Source organism: Pseudophryne corroboree, chromosome 1 (assembly GCF_028390025.1).
Source record: "Pseudophryne corroboree isolate aPseCor3 chromosome 1, aPseCor3.hap2, whole genome shotgun sequence".
Lineage (NCBI taxonomy): Eukaryota > Metazoa > Chordata > Amphibia > Anura > Myobatrachidae > Pseudophryne > Pseudophryne corroboree.
Window position 1 is genome coordinate 411,071,124 of NC_086444.1, and position 15,979 is coordinate 411,087,102.

Consider the following 15,979-nt stretch of genomic DNA (forward strand, 5'->3'; position numbering starts at 1 on the left):
AGACTTGCCTTCACATCACCATCCTGGAATTAAGGGCCGTATACAACGCCCTACGTCAAGCGGAGACCCTGCTTCGCGACCAACCGGTTCTGATTCAGTCAGAAGCCACCAGAATTCTTCGCTGGGCGGAGAATCGCGTAAGCGCACTGTCAGCAGTGTTCATCCTGGGAGTGGACAGCTGGGAAGCAGACTTCCTCAGCAGGCACGACCTCCACCCGGGAGAGGGGGGACTTCATCAAGAAGTCTTCACGCAGATTGCAAGTCGGTGGGAACTGCCACAGGTGGACGTGATGGCATCCCGCCTCAACAAAAAGCTACAGATATTGCGCCAGGTCATGAGACCCTCAGGCGATAGCTGTGGACGCACTGGTGTCACCGTGGGTGTTCCAGTCGGTCTATGTATTTCCTCCTCTTCCTCTCACAAGGTGCTGAGAATCATAAGAAAAAGAGGAGTGAGAACAATACTCATTGTTCCGGATTGGCCAAGAAGGACTTGGTATCCAGATCTGCAAGAAATGCTCACAGAGGACCCGTGGCCTCTGCCTCTAAGACAGGACTTGTTGCAACAGGGGCCCTGTCTGTTCCAAGTCTTACCGCGGCTGCGTTTGACGGCATGGCGGTTGAACGCCAGATCCTAGCAGAATAAGGCATTCCGGGTGAGGTCATTCCTACGCTGATAAAGGCTAGGAAGGACGTGACGGCTCAACATTATCACCGTATATGGCGAAGATGTGTTGTTTGGTGTGAGGCCAGGAATGCCCCTAAGGAGGAATTCCAGCTGGGCCGTTTCCTTCACTTCATACAGTCGGGAGTGACTTTGGGCCTAAAATTGGGTTCCATTAAGGTCCAGATTTCGGCCCTATCCATTTTCTTTCAAAAAAGTGCTGCATATTTAGCCCCTTTTTGTGCCTCCAGTGGCACCTTGGGATCTTAACGTGGTGTTGAGTTTCCTGAAATCACATTGGTTTGAACCACTCAAAACGGTGGAATTGAAATATCTCACGTGGAAGGTGGTCATGCTGCTAGCCTTGGCTACGGCTAGGCGTGTGTCAGAATTGGCGGCTTTGTCACATAAAAGCTCCTATCTGGTTTTCCATGCGGGTAGAGCAGAATTGCGGACCCGCCCACAATTTCTGCCGAAAGTGGTTTCATCCTTACATATAAACCAACCTATTGTGGTGCCTGTGGCTACTACTGACTTGGAGGATTCCAAGTTACTTGATGTGGTCAGGGCTTTGAAGGTTTATGTTGCCAGAACGGCTAGGGTCAGGAAAACAGAATCTTTGTTTATCCTGTATGCTTCCAACAAGCTTGGGGGAGCCTGCTTCAAAGCAAACTATTGCTCGCTGGATCTGTAACATGATTCAGCAGGCTCATTAGGCGGCTGGATTGCCGCTGCCAAAATCAGTTAAGGCCCATTCCACTAGGAAGGTGGGCTCTTCTTGGGCGGCTGCCCGAGGGGTCTCGGCATTACAGCTGTGCCGAGCGGCTACTTGGTCAGGTTCAAACACTTTTGCAAAGTTCTATAAGTTTTATACCCTGGCTGAGGAAGACCTTGTGTTTGCTCAATCGGTGCTGCAGAGTCATCCGCACTCTCCCGTCCGTTTGGGAGCTTTGGTATAATCCCCATGGTCCTTACGGAGTCCCCAGCATCCACTAGGACGTTAGAGAAAATAAGATTTTACTTACCGGTAAATCTATTTCTCGTAGTCTGTAGTGGATGCTGGGCGCCCGTCCCAAGTGCGGACTTCTTCTGCAATACTTGTATATAGTTATTGCTGCAATAAGGGCTATGTTATTGTTGCATCAGGGTTGAACTGATGCTCTGTTGTTGTTCATAATGTTGACTGGGTAAGTTTATCACAAGTTATACGGTGTGATTGGTGTGGCTGGTATGTATCTTGCCCTGGATTACCAAAATCCTTTCCTTGTACTGTCAGCTCTTCCGGGCACAGTTTCTCTAACTGAGGTCTGGAGGAGGGACATAGAGGGATGAGCCAGAGCACACAAAAATCTAAATTCTTTCTTAAAGTGCCCATGTCTCCTGCGGAGCCCGTCTATTCCCCATGGTCCTTACAGAGTCCCCAGCATCCACTACGGACTACGAGAAATAGATTTACCGGTAAGTAAAATCTTATTTTCTCATACGTCCTAGAGGATGCTGGGGATGCTTCAAGAACCATGGGGTATAGACGGGATCCGCAGGAGACATGGGCACACTCAGAGGCGAATTGCCCATAGGGCTTACAAGGAAGATTCCCGGTGGGCCGACGCACCCGTGGGGCCTGTTTCGTTTGAGGACATGTGGTCCTATTTATAGACATAATGAATAAGATGCAAAATAATTAGCATATATGAAAATTACTTTGCCACTTAGCCTGTGATTGCAGATGATCTAGTGTGTGCTCTGTGTGCCTGCTTGACTGACATATAAGATTGAGTGAATAGTGATTGGGATACAGTTGGTGTAATAAGCAAGAAAATATCTTTCTAAAGAATTAGTTTCCTAAATTCTAAAGATGTATCATATAATGTGCTCATAATATTTAATTTTATTTCCTTTTAACTTCCCCCTTGATGCTAGACATGCCCACTATCTGGAAAGTCATGGGGGGAGGGTGCTGCGGCCATGGCCTATGGCTATACCTTACACCTCTGGTGCTGCCCATGTGGGGCCACTAGTACAAATTTTTCCAGGGCCGCTTTTTGTTCCCAATCCGCCCCTGGGCACACTATAAGACTTTGAATGGGTGTGAACTGGCTCCTCCCTCTATGCACCTCCTCCAGACTCCAGTTAGATTCTGTGCCCAGTGAGACTGGATGCACACTAGATGCACACTAGGGAGCTCTCCAGAGTTTCTCAGGAAAATACTTTATTAAGTTTGTTATTTTCAGGGAGACCTGCTGGCAACAGGCACCCTGCAACGTGGGACTGAGGGGAGAGAAGCAGATCTAATTCTTAAGAGTTCAAGGGCTCTGCTTCTTAGGCTACTGGACACCATTAGCTCCAGAGGGTTCGATCACTTGGTACGCCTAGCTGCTTGTTCCCGGAGCTGCGCCGTCACCCCCCTCACAGAGCCAGAAGATTGAAGCCGGGTGAGTATGAGAAGAACGGAAGACTTCAGTGACGGCAGAAGATGCGTCTGAGATCACGGCACTGCAGGGCGCAGGGGGGGCGCCCTGGGCAGCATGGGGGGACCTCAGACAGCACTGACATAGAAGTTAACATAACCCACACAGCTCTGGGCAGCGCTATTTTCTCTGACGTCCTAGTGGATGCTGGGAACTCCGAAAGGACCATGGGGAATAGCGGCTCCGCAGGAGACTGGGCACAAAAGTAAAAGCTTTAGGACTACCTGGTGTGCACTGGCTCTTCCCCCTATGACCCTCCTCCAAGCCTCAGTTAGTTAGATTTTTGTGCCCGAACGAGAAGGGTGCACACTAGGTGGCTCTCCTGAGCTGCTTAGTGAAAAAGTTTAAGTATACGTTTTTTATTTTCAGTGAATCCTGCTGGCAACAGGTTCACTGCACCGAGGGACTAAGGGGAGAAGAAGCGAACTCACCTGCATGCAGAGTGGATTGGGCTTCTTAGGCTACTGGACATTAGCTCCAGAGGGACGATCACAGGCCCAGCCATGGATGGGTCCCAGAGCCGCGCCGCCGGCCCCCTTACAGAGCCAGAAGACAGAAGAGGTCCGGGAAATCGGCGGCAGAAGACGTCCTGTCTTCAATAAGGTAGCGCACAGCACCGCAGCTGTGCGCCATTGCTCTCAGCACACTTCACACTCCGGTCACTGAGGGTGCAGGGCGCTGGGGGGGGGGGCGCCCTGAGACGCAATAAAAACACCTTAGATGGCAAAAAATACATCACATATAGCTCCTGGGCTATATGGATGCATTTAACCCCTGCCAGTTTTTCCTTAAAAAAGCGGGAGAAAGGCCGCCGAGAAGGGGGCGGAGCCTATCTCCTCAGCACACTGGCGCCATTTTCCCTCACAGCTCCGTTGGAGGGAAGCTCCCTGACTCTCCCCTGCAGTCCTGCACTACAGAAACAGGGTAAAACAAGAGAGGGGGGGGCACTAATTTGGCAGATAAATCAATACAGCAGCTATATAAGGGAAAAACTTATATAAGGTTATCCCTGTATATATATAGCGCTCTGGTGTGTGCTGGCAAACTCTCCCTCTGTCTCCCCAAAGGGCTAGTGGGGTCCTGTCCTCTATCAGAGCATTCCCTGTGTGTGTGCTGTGTGTCGGTACGTTGTGTCGACATGTATGAGGAGGAAAATGGTATGGAGGCGGAGCAATTGCCTGTAATAGTGATGTCACCCCCTAGGGAGTCGACACCTGACTGGATGGTCTTATGGAAGGAATTACGTGATAGCGTCAGCACTTTACAAAAGACTGTTGACGACATGAGACAGCCGGCAAATCAGTTATTATCTGTACAGGCGTCTCAAACACCGTCAGGGTCTCTAAAGCGCCCGTTACCTCAGATGGTCGACACAGACCCAGACACGGACACTGACTCCAGTGTCGACGGTGAGGAAACAAACGTATTTTCCAGTAGGGCCACACGTTACATGATCACGGCAATGAAGGAGGTTTTGAACATTTCTGATACTACAAGTACCACAAAAAAGGGTATTATGTGGGGTGTGAAAAAACTACCCGTAGTTTTTCCTGAATCAGATGAATTAAATGAGGTGTGTGATGAAGCGTGGGTTTCCCCCGATAAAAAACTGCTAATTTCTAATTATTGGCATTATACCCTTTCCCGCCAGAGGTTAGGGCGCGTTGGGAAACACCCCCTAGGGTAGATAAGGCGCTCACACGCTTATCAAAACAAGTGGCGTTACCGTCTCCTGATACGGCCGCCCTCAAGGAACCAGCTGATAGGAAGCTGGAAAATATCCTAAAAAGTATATACACACATACTGGTATTATACTGCGACCAGCAATCGCCTCAGCCTGGATGTGCAGTGCTGGGGTGGCTTGGTCGGATTCCCTGACTGAAAATATTGATACCCTGGACAGGGACAGTATATTATTGACTATAGAGCATTTAAAGGATGCATTTCTATATATGCGAGATGCACAGAGGGATATTTGCACTCTGGCATCAAGAGTAAGTGCGCTGTCCATTTCTGCCAGAAGAGGGTTATGGACGCGACAGTGGTCAGGTGATGCGGATTCCAAACGGCATATGGAAGTATTGCCGTATAAAGGGGAGGAGTTATTTGGGGTCGGTCTATCGGACCTGGTGGCCACGGCAACGGCTGGGAAATCCACCTTTTTACCCCAGGTCACCTCTCAGCAGAAAAAGACACCGTCTTTTCAGGCTCAGTCCTTTCGTCCCCATAAGGGCAAGCGGGCAAAAGGCCACTCATATCTGCCCCGGGGCAGAGGAAGGGGAAAAAGACTGCAGCAGGCAGCCTCTTCCCAGGAACAGAAGCCCTCCCCCGCTTCTGCCAAGTCCTCAGCATGACGCTGGGGCCTTACAAGCGGACTCAGGCACGGTGGGGGCCCGTCTCAAGAATTTCAGCGCGCAGTGGGCTCATTCGCAAGTGGACCCCTGGATCCTGCAGGTAGTATCTCAGGGGTACAAATTGGAATTCGAGACGTCTCCCCCTCGCCGGTTCCTGAAGTCTGCTTTACCAACGTCTCCCTCCGACAGGGAGGCGGTATTGGAAGCCATTCACAAGCTGTATTCCTAGCAGGTGATAATCAAGGTACCCCTCCTACAACAGGGAAAGGGGTATTATTCCACGCTGTTTGTGGTACCGAAGCCGGACGGCTCGGTGAGACCTATTTTAAATCTGAAATCCTTGAACACTTACATACAAAGGTTCAAATTCAAGATGGAGTCACTCAGAGCAGTGATAGCGAACCTGGAAGAAGGGGACTATATGGTGTCTCTGGACATCAAGGATGCTTACCTCCATGTCCCAATTTGCCCTTCTCACCAAGGGTACCTCAGGTTTGTGGTACAGAACTGTCACTATCAGTTTCAGACGCTGCCGTTTGGATTGTCCACGGCACCCCGGGTCTTTACCAAGGTAATGGCCGAAATGATGATTCTTCTTCGAAGAAAAGGCGTCTTAATTATCCCTTACTTGGACGATCTCCTGATAAGGGCAAGGTCCAGGGAACAGTTAGAGGTCGGAGTAGCACTATCTCAAGTAGTACTACGACAGCACGGGTGGATTCTAAATATTCCAAAATCGCAGCTGATTCCGACGACACGTCTGCTGTTCCTAGGGATGATTCTGGACACAGTCCAGAAAAAGGTGTTTCTCCCGGAGGAGAAAGCCAGGGAGTTATCCGAGCTAGTCAGGAACCTCCTAAAACCAGGCCAAGTGTCAGTGCATCAATGCACAAGGGTCCTGGGAAAAATGGTGGCTTCTTACGAAGCGATTCCATTCGGCAGATTCCACGCAAGAACTTTTCACTGGGATCTGCTGGACAAATGGTCCGGATCGCATCTTCAGATGCATCAGCGGATAACCCTGTCTCCAAGGACAAGGGTGTCTCTCCTGTGGTGGTTGCAGAGTGCTCATCTTCTAGAGGGCCGCAGATTCGGCATTAAGGACTGGGTCCTGGTGACCACGGATGCCAGCCTGAGAGGCTGGGGAGCAGTCACACAGGGAAGAAATTTCCAGGGCTTGTGGTCAAGCATGGAAACGTCATTTCACATAAATATCCTGGAACTAAGGGCCATTTACAATGCCCTAAGTCAAGCAAGGCCTCTGCTTCAGGGTCAGCCGGTGTTGATCCAGTCGGACAACATCACGGCAGTCGCCCACGTAAACAGACAGGGCGGCACAAGAAGCAGGAGGGCAATGACGGAAGTTGCAAGGATTCTTCGCTGGGCGGAAAATCATGTGATAGCACTGTCAGCAGTGTTCATTCCGGGAGTGGACAACTGGGAAGCAGACTTCCTCAGCAGACACGACCTCCACCCGGGGGAGTGGGGACTTCACCCAGAAGTCTTCCACATGATTGTGAACCGTTGGGAAAAACCAAAGGTGGACATGATGGCGTCCCGCCTCAACAAAAAACTAGACAGATATTGCGCCAGGTCAAGGGACCCTCAGGCAATAGCTGTGGACGCTCTGGTAACACCGTGGGTGTACCAGTCAGTGTATGTGTTCCCTCCTCTGCCTCTCATACCCAAGGTACTGAGAATCATAAGAAGGAGAGGAGTAAGGACTATACTCGTGGCTCCGGATTGGCCAAGAAGGACTTGGTACCCGGAACTTCAAGAGATGCTCACGGAGGACCCGTGGCCTCTACCTCTAAGAAAGGACCTGCTCCAGCAGGGACCCTGTCTGTTCCAAGACTTACCGCGGCTGCGTTTGACGGCATGGCGGTTGAACGCCGGATCCTGAAGGAAAAAGGCATTCCGGATGAAGTCATCCCTACCCTGATCAAAGCCAGGAAGGATGTAACTGTGCAACATTATCACCGTATTTGGCGTAAATATGTTGCGTGGTGTGAGGCCAGGAAGGCCCCTACAGAGGAATTTCAACTGGGTCGTTTCCTGCATTTCCTGCAAACAGGACTGTCTATGGGCCTAAAATTAGGATCCATTAAGGTTCAAATTTCGGCCCTGTCGATTTTCTTCCAGAAAGAACTAGCTTCAGTTCCTGAAGTTCAGACGTTTGTCAAGGGGGTACTGCATATACAGCCTCCTTTTGTGCCTCCAGTGGCACCTTGGGATCTCAATGTAGTTTTGGGGTTCCTAAAATCACATTGGTTTGAACCACTCACCACTGTGGACTTAAAATATCTCACATGGAAAGTGGTAATGCTGTTAGCCCTGGCTTCAGCCAGGCGTGTCTCAGAATTGGCGGCTTTATCCTATAAAAGCCCTTACCTAATTTTTCATACGGACAGGGCAGAATTGAGGACTCGTCCTCAATTTCTCCCTAAGGTGGTTTCAGCGTTTCACTTAAACCAGCCTATTGTGGTACCTGCGGCTACTAGGGACTTGGAGGATTCCAAGTTGCTGGACGTAGTCAGGGCCCTGAAAATATATGTTTCCAGGACGGCTGGAGTCAGAAAATCTGACTCGCTGTTTATCCTGTATGCACCCAACAAGCTGGGTGCTCCTGCTTCAAAGCAGACTATTGCTCGTTAGATTTGTAGTACAATTCAGCTTGCACATTCTGTGGCAGGCCTGCCACAGCCAAAATCTGTAAAAGCCCATTCCACAAGGAAAGTGGGCTCATCTTGGGCGGCTGCCCGAGGGGTCTCTGCTTTACAACTTTGCCGAGCAGCTACTTGGTCAGGGGCAAACACGTTTGCTAAATTCTACAAATTTGATACCCTGGCTGAGGAGGACCTGGAGTTCTCTCATTCGGTGCTGCAGAGTCATCCGCACTCTCCCGCCCGTTTGGGAGCTTTGGTATAATCCCCATGGTCCTTTCGGAGTTCCCAGCATCCACTAGGACGTCAGAGAAAATAAGAATTTACTTACCGATAATTCTATTTCTCATAGTCCGTAGTGGATGCTGGGCGCCCATCCCAAGTGCGGATTGTCTGCAATACTTGTACATAGTTATTGTTACAAAAATCGGGTTATTATTGTTGTGAGCCATCTTTTCAGAGGCTCCTCTGTTATCATGCTGTTAACTGGGTTCAGATCACAAGTTGTACGGTGTGATTGGTGTGGCTGGTATGTATCTTGCCCTGGATTACCAAAATCCTTTCCTTGTACTGTCAGCTCTTCCGGGCACAGTTTCTCTAACTGAGGTCTGGAGGAGGGACATAGAGGGAGGAGCCAGAGCACACAAGAATCTAAATTCTTTCTTAAAGTGCCCATGTCTCCTGCGGAGCCCGTCTATTCCCCATGGTCCTTACAGAGTCCCCAGCATCCACTACGGACTACGAGAAATAGATTTACCGGTAAGTAAAATCTTATTTTCTCATACGTCCTAGAGGATGCTGGGGATGCTTCAAGAACCATGGGGTATAGACGGGATCCGCAGGAGACATGGGCACACTCAGAGGCGAATTGCCCATAGGGCTTACAGGGAAGATTCCCGGTGGGCCGACGCACCCGTGGGGCCTGTTTCGTTTGAGGACATGTGGTCCTATTTATAGACATAATGAATAAGATGCAAAATAATTAGCATATATGAAAATTACTTTGCCACTTAGCCTGTGATTGCAGATGATCTAGTGTGTGCTCTGTGTGCCTGCTTGACTGACATATAAGATTGAGTGAATAGTGATTGGGATACAGTTGGTGTAATAAGCAAGAAAATATCTTTCTAAAGAATTAGTTTCCTAAATTCTAAAGATGTATCATATAATGTGCTCATAATATTTAATTTTATTTCCTTTTAACTTCCCCCTTGATGCTAGACATGCCCACTATCTGGAAAGTCTTGGGGGGAGGGTGCTGCGGCCATGGCCTATGGCTATACCTTACACCTCTGGTGCTGCCCATGTGGGGCCACTAGTACAAATTTTTCCAGGGCCGCTTTTTGTTCCCAATCCGCCCCTGGGCACACTATAAGACTTCGAATGGGTGTGAACTGGCTCCTCCCTCTATGCACCTCCTCCAGACTCCAGTTAGATTCTGTGCCCAGTGAGACTGGATGCACACTAGATGCACACTAGGGAGCTCTCCAGAGTTTCTCAGGAAAATACTTTATTAAGTTTGTTATTTTCAGGGAGACCTGCTGGCAACAGGCTCCCTGCATCGTGGGACTGAGGGGAGAGAAGCAGATCTAATTCTTAAGAGTTCAAGGGCTCTGCTTCTTAGGCTACTGGACACCATTAGCTCCAGAGGGTTCGATCACTTGGTACGCCTAGCTGCTTGTTCCCGGAGCTGCGCCGTCACCCCCCTCACAGAGCCAGAAGATTGAAGCCGGGTGAGTATGAGAAGAACGTAAGACTTCAGTGACGGCAGAAGATGCGTCTGAGATCACGGCACTGCAGGGCGCAGGGGGGGCGCCCTGGGCAGCATGGGGGGACCTCAGACAGCACTGACATTGAAGTTAACATAACCCACACAGCTCTGGGCAGCGCCATTTTCTCTGACGTCCTAGTGGATGCTGGGAACTCCGAAAGGACCATGGGGAATAGCGGCTCCGCAGGAGACTGGGCACAAAAGTAAAAGCTTTAGGACTACCTGGTGTGCACTGGCTCTTCCCCCTATGACCCTCCTCCAAGCCTCAGTTAGTTAGATTTTTGTGCCCGAACGAGAAGGGTGCACACTAGGTGGCTCTCCTGAGCTGCTTAGTGAAAAAGTTTAAGTATACGTTTTTTATTTTCAGTGAATCCTGCTGGCAACAGGTTCACTGCACCGAGGGACTAAGGGGAGAAGAAGCGAACTCACCTGCATGCAGAGTGGATTGGGCTTCTTAGGCTACTGGACATTAGCTCCAGAGGGACGATCACAGGCCCAGCCATGGATGGGTCCCAGAGCCGCGCCGCCGGCCCCCTTACAGAGCCAGAAGACAGAAGAGGTCCGGGAAATCGGCGGCAGAAGACGTCCTGTCTTCAATAAGGTAGCGCACAGCACCGCAGCTGTGCGCCATTGCTCTCAGCACACTTCACACTCCGGTCACTGAGGGTGCAGGGCGCTGGGGGGGGGGGCGCCCTGAGACGCAATAAAAACACCTTAGATGGCAAAAAATACATCACATATAGCTCCTGGGCTATATGGATGCATTTAACCCCTGCCAGTTTTTCCTTAAAAAAGCGGGAGAAAGGCCGCCGAGAAGGGGGCGGAGCCTATCTCCTCAGCACACTGGCGCCATTTTCCCTCACAGCTCCGTTGGAGGGAAGCTCCCTGACTCTCCCCTGCAGTCCTGCACTACAGAAACAGGGTAAAACAAGAGAGGGGGGGGCACTAATTTGGCAGATAAATCAATACAGCAGCTATATAAGGGAAAAACTTATATAAGGTTATCCCTGTATATATATAGCGCTCTGGTGTGTGCTGGCAAACTCTCCCTCTGTCTCCCCAAAGGGCTAGTGGGGTCCTGTCCTCTATCAGAGCATTCCCTGTGTGTGTGCTGTGTGTCGGTACGTTGTGTCGACATGTATGAGGAGGAAAATGGTATGGAGGCGGAGCAATTGCCTGTAATAGTGATGTCACCCCCTAGGGAGTCGACACCTGACTGGATGGTCTTATGGAAGGAATTACGTGATAGCGTCAGCACTTTACAAAAGACTGTTGACGACATGAGACAGCCGGCAAATCAGTTATTATCTGTACAGGCGTCTCAAACACCGTCAGGGTCTCTAAAGCGCCCGTTACCTCAGATGGTCGACACAGACCCAGACACGGACACTGACTCCAGTGTCGACGGTGAGGAAACAAACGTATTTTCCAGTAGGGCCACACGTTACATGATCACGGCAATGAAGGAGGTTTTGAACATTTCTGATACTACAAGTACCACAAAAAAGGGTATTATGTGGGGTGTGAAAAAACTACCCGTAGTTTTTCCTGAATCAGATGAATTAAATGAGGTGTGTGATGAAGCGTGGGTTTCCCCCGATAAAAAACTGCTAATTTCTAATTATTGGCATTATACCCTTTCCCGCCAGAGGTTAGGGCGCGTTGGGAAACACCCCCTAGGGTAGATAAGGCGCTCACACGCTTATCAAAACAAGTGGCGTTACCGTCTCCTGATACGGCCGCCCTCAAGGAACCAGCTGATAGGAAGCTGGAAAATATCCTAAAAAGTATATACACACATACTGGTATTATACTGCGAGCAGCAATCGCCTCAGCCTGGATGTGCAGTGCTGGGGTGGCTTGGTCGGATTCCCTGACTGAAAATATTGATACCCTGGACAGGGACAGTATATTATTGACTATAGAGCATTTAAAGGATGCATTTCTATATATGCGAGATGCACAGAGGGATATTTGCACTCTGGCATCAAGAGTAAGTGCGCTGTCCATTTCTGCCAGAAGAGGGTTATGGACGCGACAGTGGTCAGGTGATGCGGATTCCAAACGGCATATGGAAGTATTGCCGTATAAAGGGGAGGAGTTATTTGGGGTCGGTCTATCGGACCTGGTGGCCACGGCAACGGCTGGGAAATCCACCTTTTTACCCCAGGTCACCTCTCAGCAGAAAAAGACACCGTCTTTTCAGGCTCAGTCCTTTCGTCCCCATAAGGGCAAGCGGGCAAAAGGCCACTCATATCTGCCCCGGGGCAGAGGAAGGGGAAAAAGACTGCAGCAGGCAGCCTCTTCCCAGGAACAGAAGCCCTCCCCCGCTTCTGCCAAGTCCTCAGCATGACGCTGGGGCCTTACAAGCGGATTCAGGCACGGTGGGGGCCCGTCTCAAGAATTTCAGCGCGCAGTGGGCTCATTCGCAAGTGGACCCCTGGATCCTGCAGGTAGTATCTCAGGGGTACAAATTGGAATTCGAGACGTCTCCCCCTCGCCGGTTCCTGAAGTCTGCTTTACCAACGTCTCCCTCCGACAGGGAGGCGGTATTGGAAGCCATTCACAAGCTGTATTCCTAGCAGGTGATAATCAAGGTACCCCTCCTACAACAGGGAAAGGGGTATTATTCCACGCTGTTTGTGGTACCGAAGCCGGACGGCTCGGTGAGACCTATTTTAAATCTGAAATCCTTGAACACTTACATACAAAGGTTCAAATTCAAGATGGAGTCACTCAGAGCAGTGATAGCGAACCTGGAAGAAGGGGACTATATGGTGTCTCTGGACATCAAGGATGCTTACCTCCATGTCCCAATTTGCCCTTCTCACCAAGGGTACCTCAGGTTTGTGGTACAGAACTGTCACTATCAGTTTCAGACGCTGCCGTTTGGATTGTCCACGGCACCCCGGGTCTTTACCAAGGTAATGGCCGAAATGATGATTCTTCTTCGAAGAAAAGGCGTCTTAATTATCCCTTACTTGGACGATCTCCTGATAAGGGCAAGGTCCAGGGAACAGTTAGAGGTCGGAGTAGCACTATCTCAAGTAGTACTACGACAGCACGGGTGGATTCTAAATATTCCAAAATCGCAGCTGATTCCGACGACACGTCTGCTGTTCCTAGGGATGATTCTGGACACAGTCCAGAAAAAGGTGTTTCTCCCGGAGGAGAAAGCCAGGGAGTTATCCGAGCTAGTCAGGAACCTCCTAAAACCAGGCCAAGTGTCAGTGCATCAATGCACAAGGGTCCTGGGAAAAATGGTGGCTTCTTACGAAGCGATTCCATTCGGCAGATTCCACGCAAGAACTTTTCACTGGGATCTGCTGGACAAATGGTCCGGATCGCATCTTCAGATGCATCAGCGGATAACCCTGTCTCCAAGGACAAGGGTGTCTCTCCTGTGGTGGTTGCAGAGTGCTCATCTTCTAGAGGGCCGCAGATTCGGCATTAAGGACTGGGTCCTGGTGACCACGGATGCCAGCCTGAGAGGCTGGGGAGCAGTCACACAGGGAAGAAATTTCCAGGGCTTGTGGTCAAGCATGGAAACGTCATTTCACATAAATATCCTGGAACTAAGGGCCATTTACAATGCCCTAAGTCAAGCAAGGCCTCTGCTTCAGGGTCAGCCGGTGTTGATCCAGTCGGACAACATCACGGCAGTCGCCCACGTAAACAGACAGGGCGGCACAAGAAGCAGGAGGGCAATGACGGAAGTTGCAAGGATTCTTCGCTGGGCGGAAAATCATGTGATAGCACTGTCAGCAGTGTTCATTCCGGGAGTGGACAACTGGGAAGCAGACTTCCTCAGCAGACACGACCTCCACCCGGGGGAGTGGGGACTTCACCCAGAAGTCTTCCACATGATTGTGAACCGTTGGGAAAAACCAAAGGTGGACATGATGGCGTCCCGCCTCAACAAAAAACTAGACAGATATTGCGCCAGGTCAAGGGACCCTCAGGCAATAGCTGTGGACGCTCTGGTAACACCGTGGGTGTACCAGTCAGTGTATGTGTTCCCTCCTCTGCCTCTCATACCCAAGGTACTGAGAATCATAAGAAGGAGAGGAGTAAGGACTATACTCGTGGCTCCGGATTGGCCAAGAAGGACTTGGTACCCGGAACTTCAAGAGATGCTCACGGAGGACCCGTGGCCTCTACCTCTAAGAAAGGACCTGCTCCAGCAGGGACCCTGTCTGTTCCAAGACTTACCGCGGCTGCGTTTGACGGCATGGCGGTTGAACGCCGGATCCTGAAGGAAAAAGGCATTCCGGATGAAGTCATCCCTACCCTGATCAAAGCCAGGAAGGATGTAACTGTGCAACATTATCACCGTATTTGGCGTAAATATGTTGCGTGGTGTGAGGCCAGGAAGGCCCCTACAGAGGAATTTCAACTGGGTCGTTTCCTGCATTTCCTGCAAACAGGACTGTCTATGGGCCTAAAATTAGGATCCATTAAGGTTCAAATTTCGGCCCTGTCGATTTTCTTCCAGAAAGAACTAGCTTCAGTTCCTGAAGTTCAGACGTTTGTCAAGGGGGTACTGCATATACAGCCTCCTTTTGTGCCTCCAGTGGCACCTTGGGATCTCAATGTAGTTTTGGGGTTCCTAAAATCACATTGGTTTGAACCACTCACCACTGTGGACTTAAAATATCTCACATGGAAAGTGGTAATGCTGTTAGCCCTGGCTTCAGCCAGGCGTGTCTCAGAATTGGCGGCTTTATCCTATAAAAGCCCTTACCTAATTTTTCATACGGACAGGGCAGAATTGAGGACTCGTCCTCAATTTCTCCCTAAGGTGGTTTCAGCGTTTCACTTAAACCAGCCTATTGTGGTACCTGCGGCTACTAGGGACTTGGAGGATTCCAAGTTGCTGGACGTAGTCAGGGCCCTGAAAATATATGTTTCCAGGACGGCTGGAGTCAGAAAATCTGACTCGCTGTTTATCCTGTATGCACCCAACAAGCTGGGTGCTCCTGCTTCAAAGCAGACTATTGCTCGTTAGATTTGTAGTACAACTCAGCTTGCACATTCTGTGGCAGGCCTGCCACAGCCAAAATCTGTAAAAGCCCATTCCACAAGGAAAGTGGGCTCATCTTGGGCGGCTGCCCGAGGGGTCTCTGCTTTACAACTTTGCCGAGCAGCTACTTGGTCAGGGGCAAACACGTTTGCTAAATTCTACAAATTTGATACCCTGGCTGAGGAGGACCTGGAGTTCTCTCATTCGGTGCTGCAGAGTCATCCGCACTCTCCCGCCCGTTTGGGAGCTTTGGTATAATCCCCATGGTCCTTTCGGAGTTCCCAGCATCCACTAGGACGTCAGAGAAAATAAGAATTTACTTACCGATAATTCTATTTCTCATAGTCCGTAGTGGATGCTGGGCGCCCATCCCAAGTGCGGATTGTCTGCAATACTTGTACATAGTTATTGTTACAAAAATCGGGTTATTATTGTTGTGAGCCATCTTTTCAGAGGCTCCTCTGTTATCATGCTGTTAACTGGGTTCAGATCACAAGTTGTATGGTGTGATTGGTGTGGCTGGTATGAGTCTTACCCGGGATTCAAAATCCTTCCTTATTGTGTACGCTCGTCCGGGCACAGTATCCTAACTGAGGCTTGGAGGAGGGTCATAGGGGGAGGAGCCAGTGCACACCAGGTAGTCCTAAAGCTTTTACTTTTGTGCCCAGTCTCCTGCGGAGCCGCTATTCCCCATGGTCCTTTCGGAGTTCCCAGCATCCACTACGGACTATGAGAAATAGAATTATCGGTAAGTAAATTCTTATTTTTTCTCTTCACAGAAGGCTGCAGAGACGCTGGCCGTGACCTCCACACTGTGCAAGTAACAGGGTGCAAAACGGGGGGGTTGCACTGAAAATTTGGTAATTTATTTTATATGAAAAAAGCGCTAGCAGGTCTGGGCAGTCTTATTACTGGCCTCAGTACCGGGATAGACGCTGGGTGTGAGCTGGCAGAACTCTCTCTGTGTCTCTCTGGCAGGCTTTAGTGTGGTTTTTCCTAAAGGTTATTAGTGTAAGCCACTAGTGGGCCTATCAC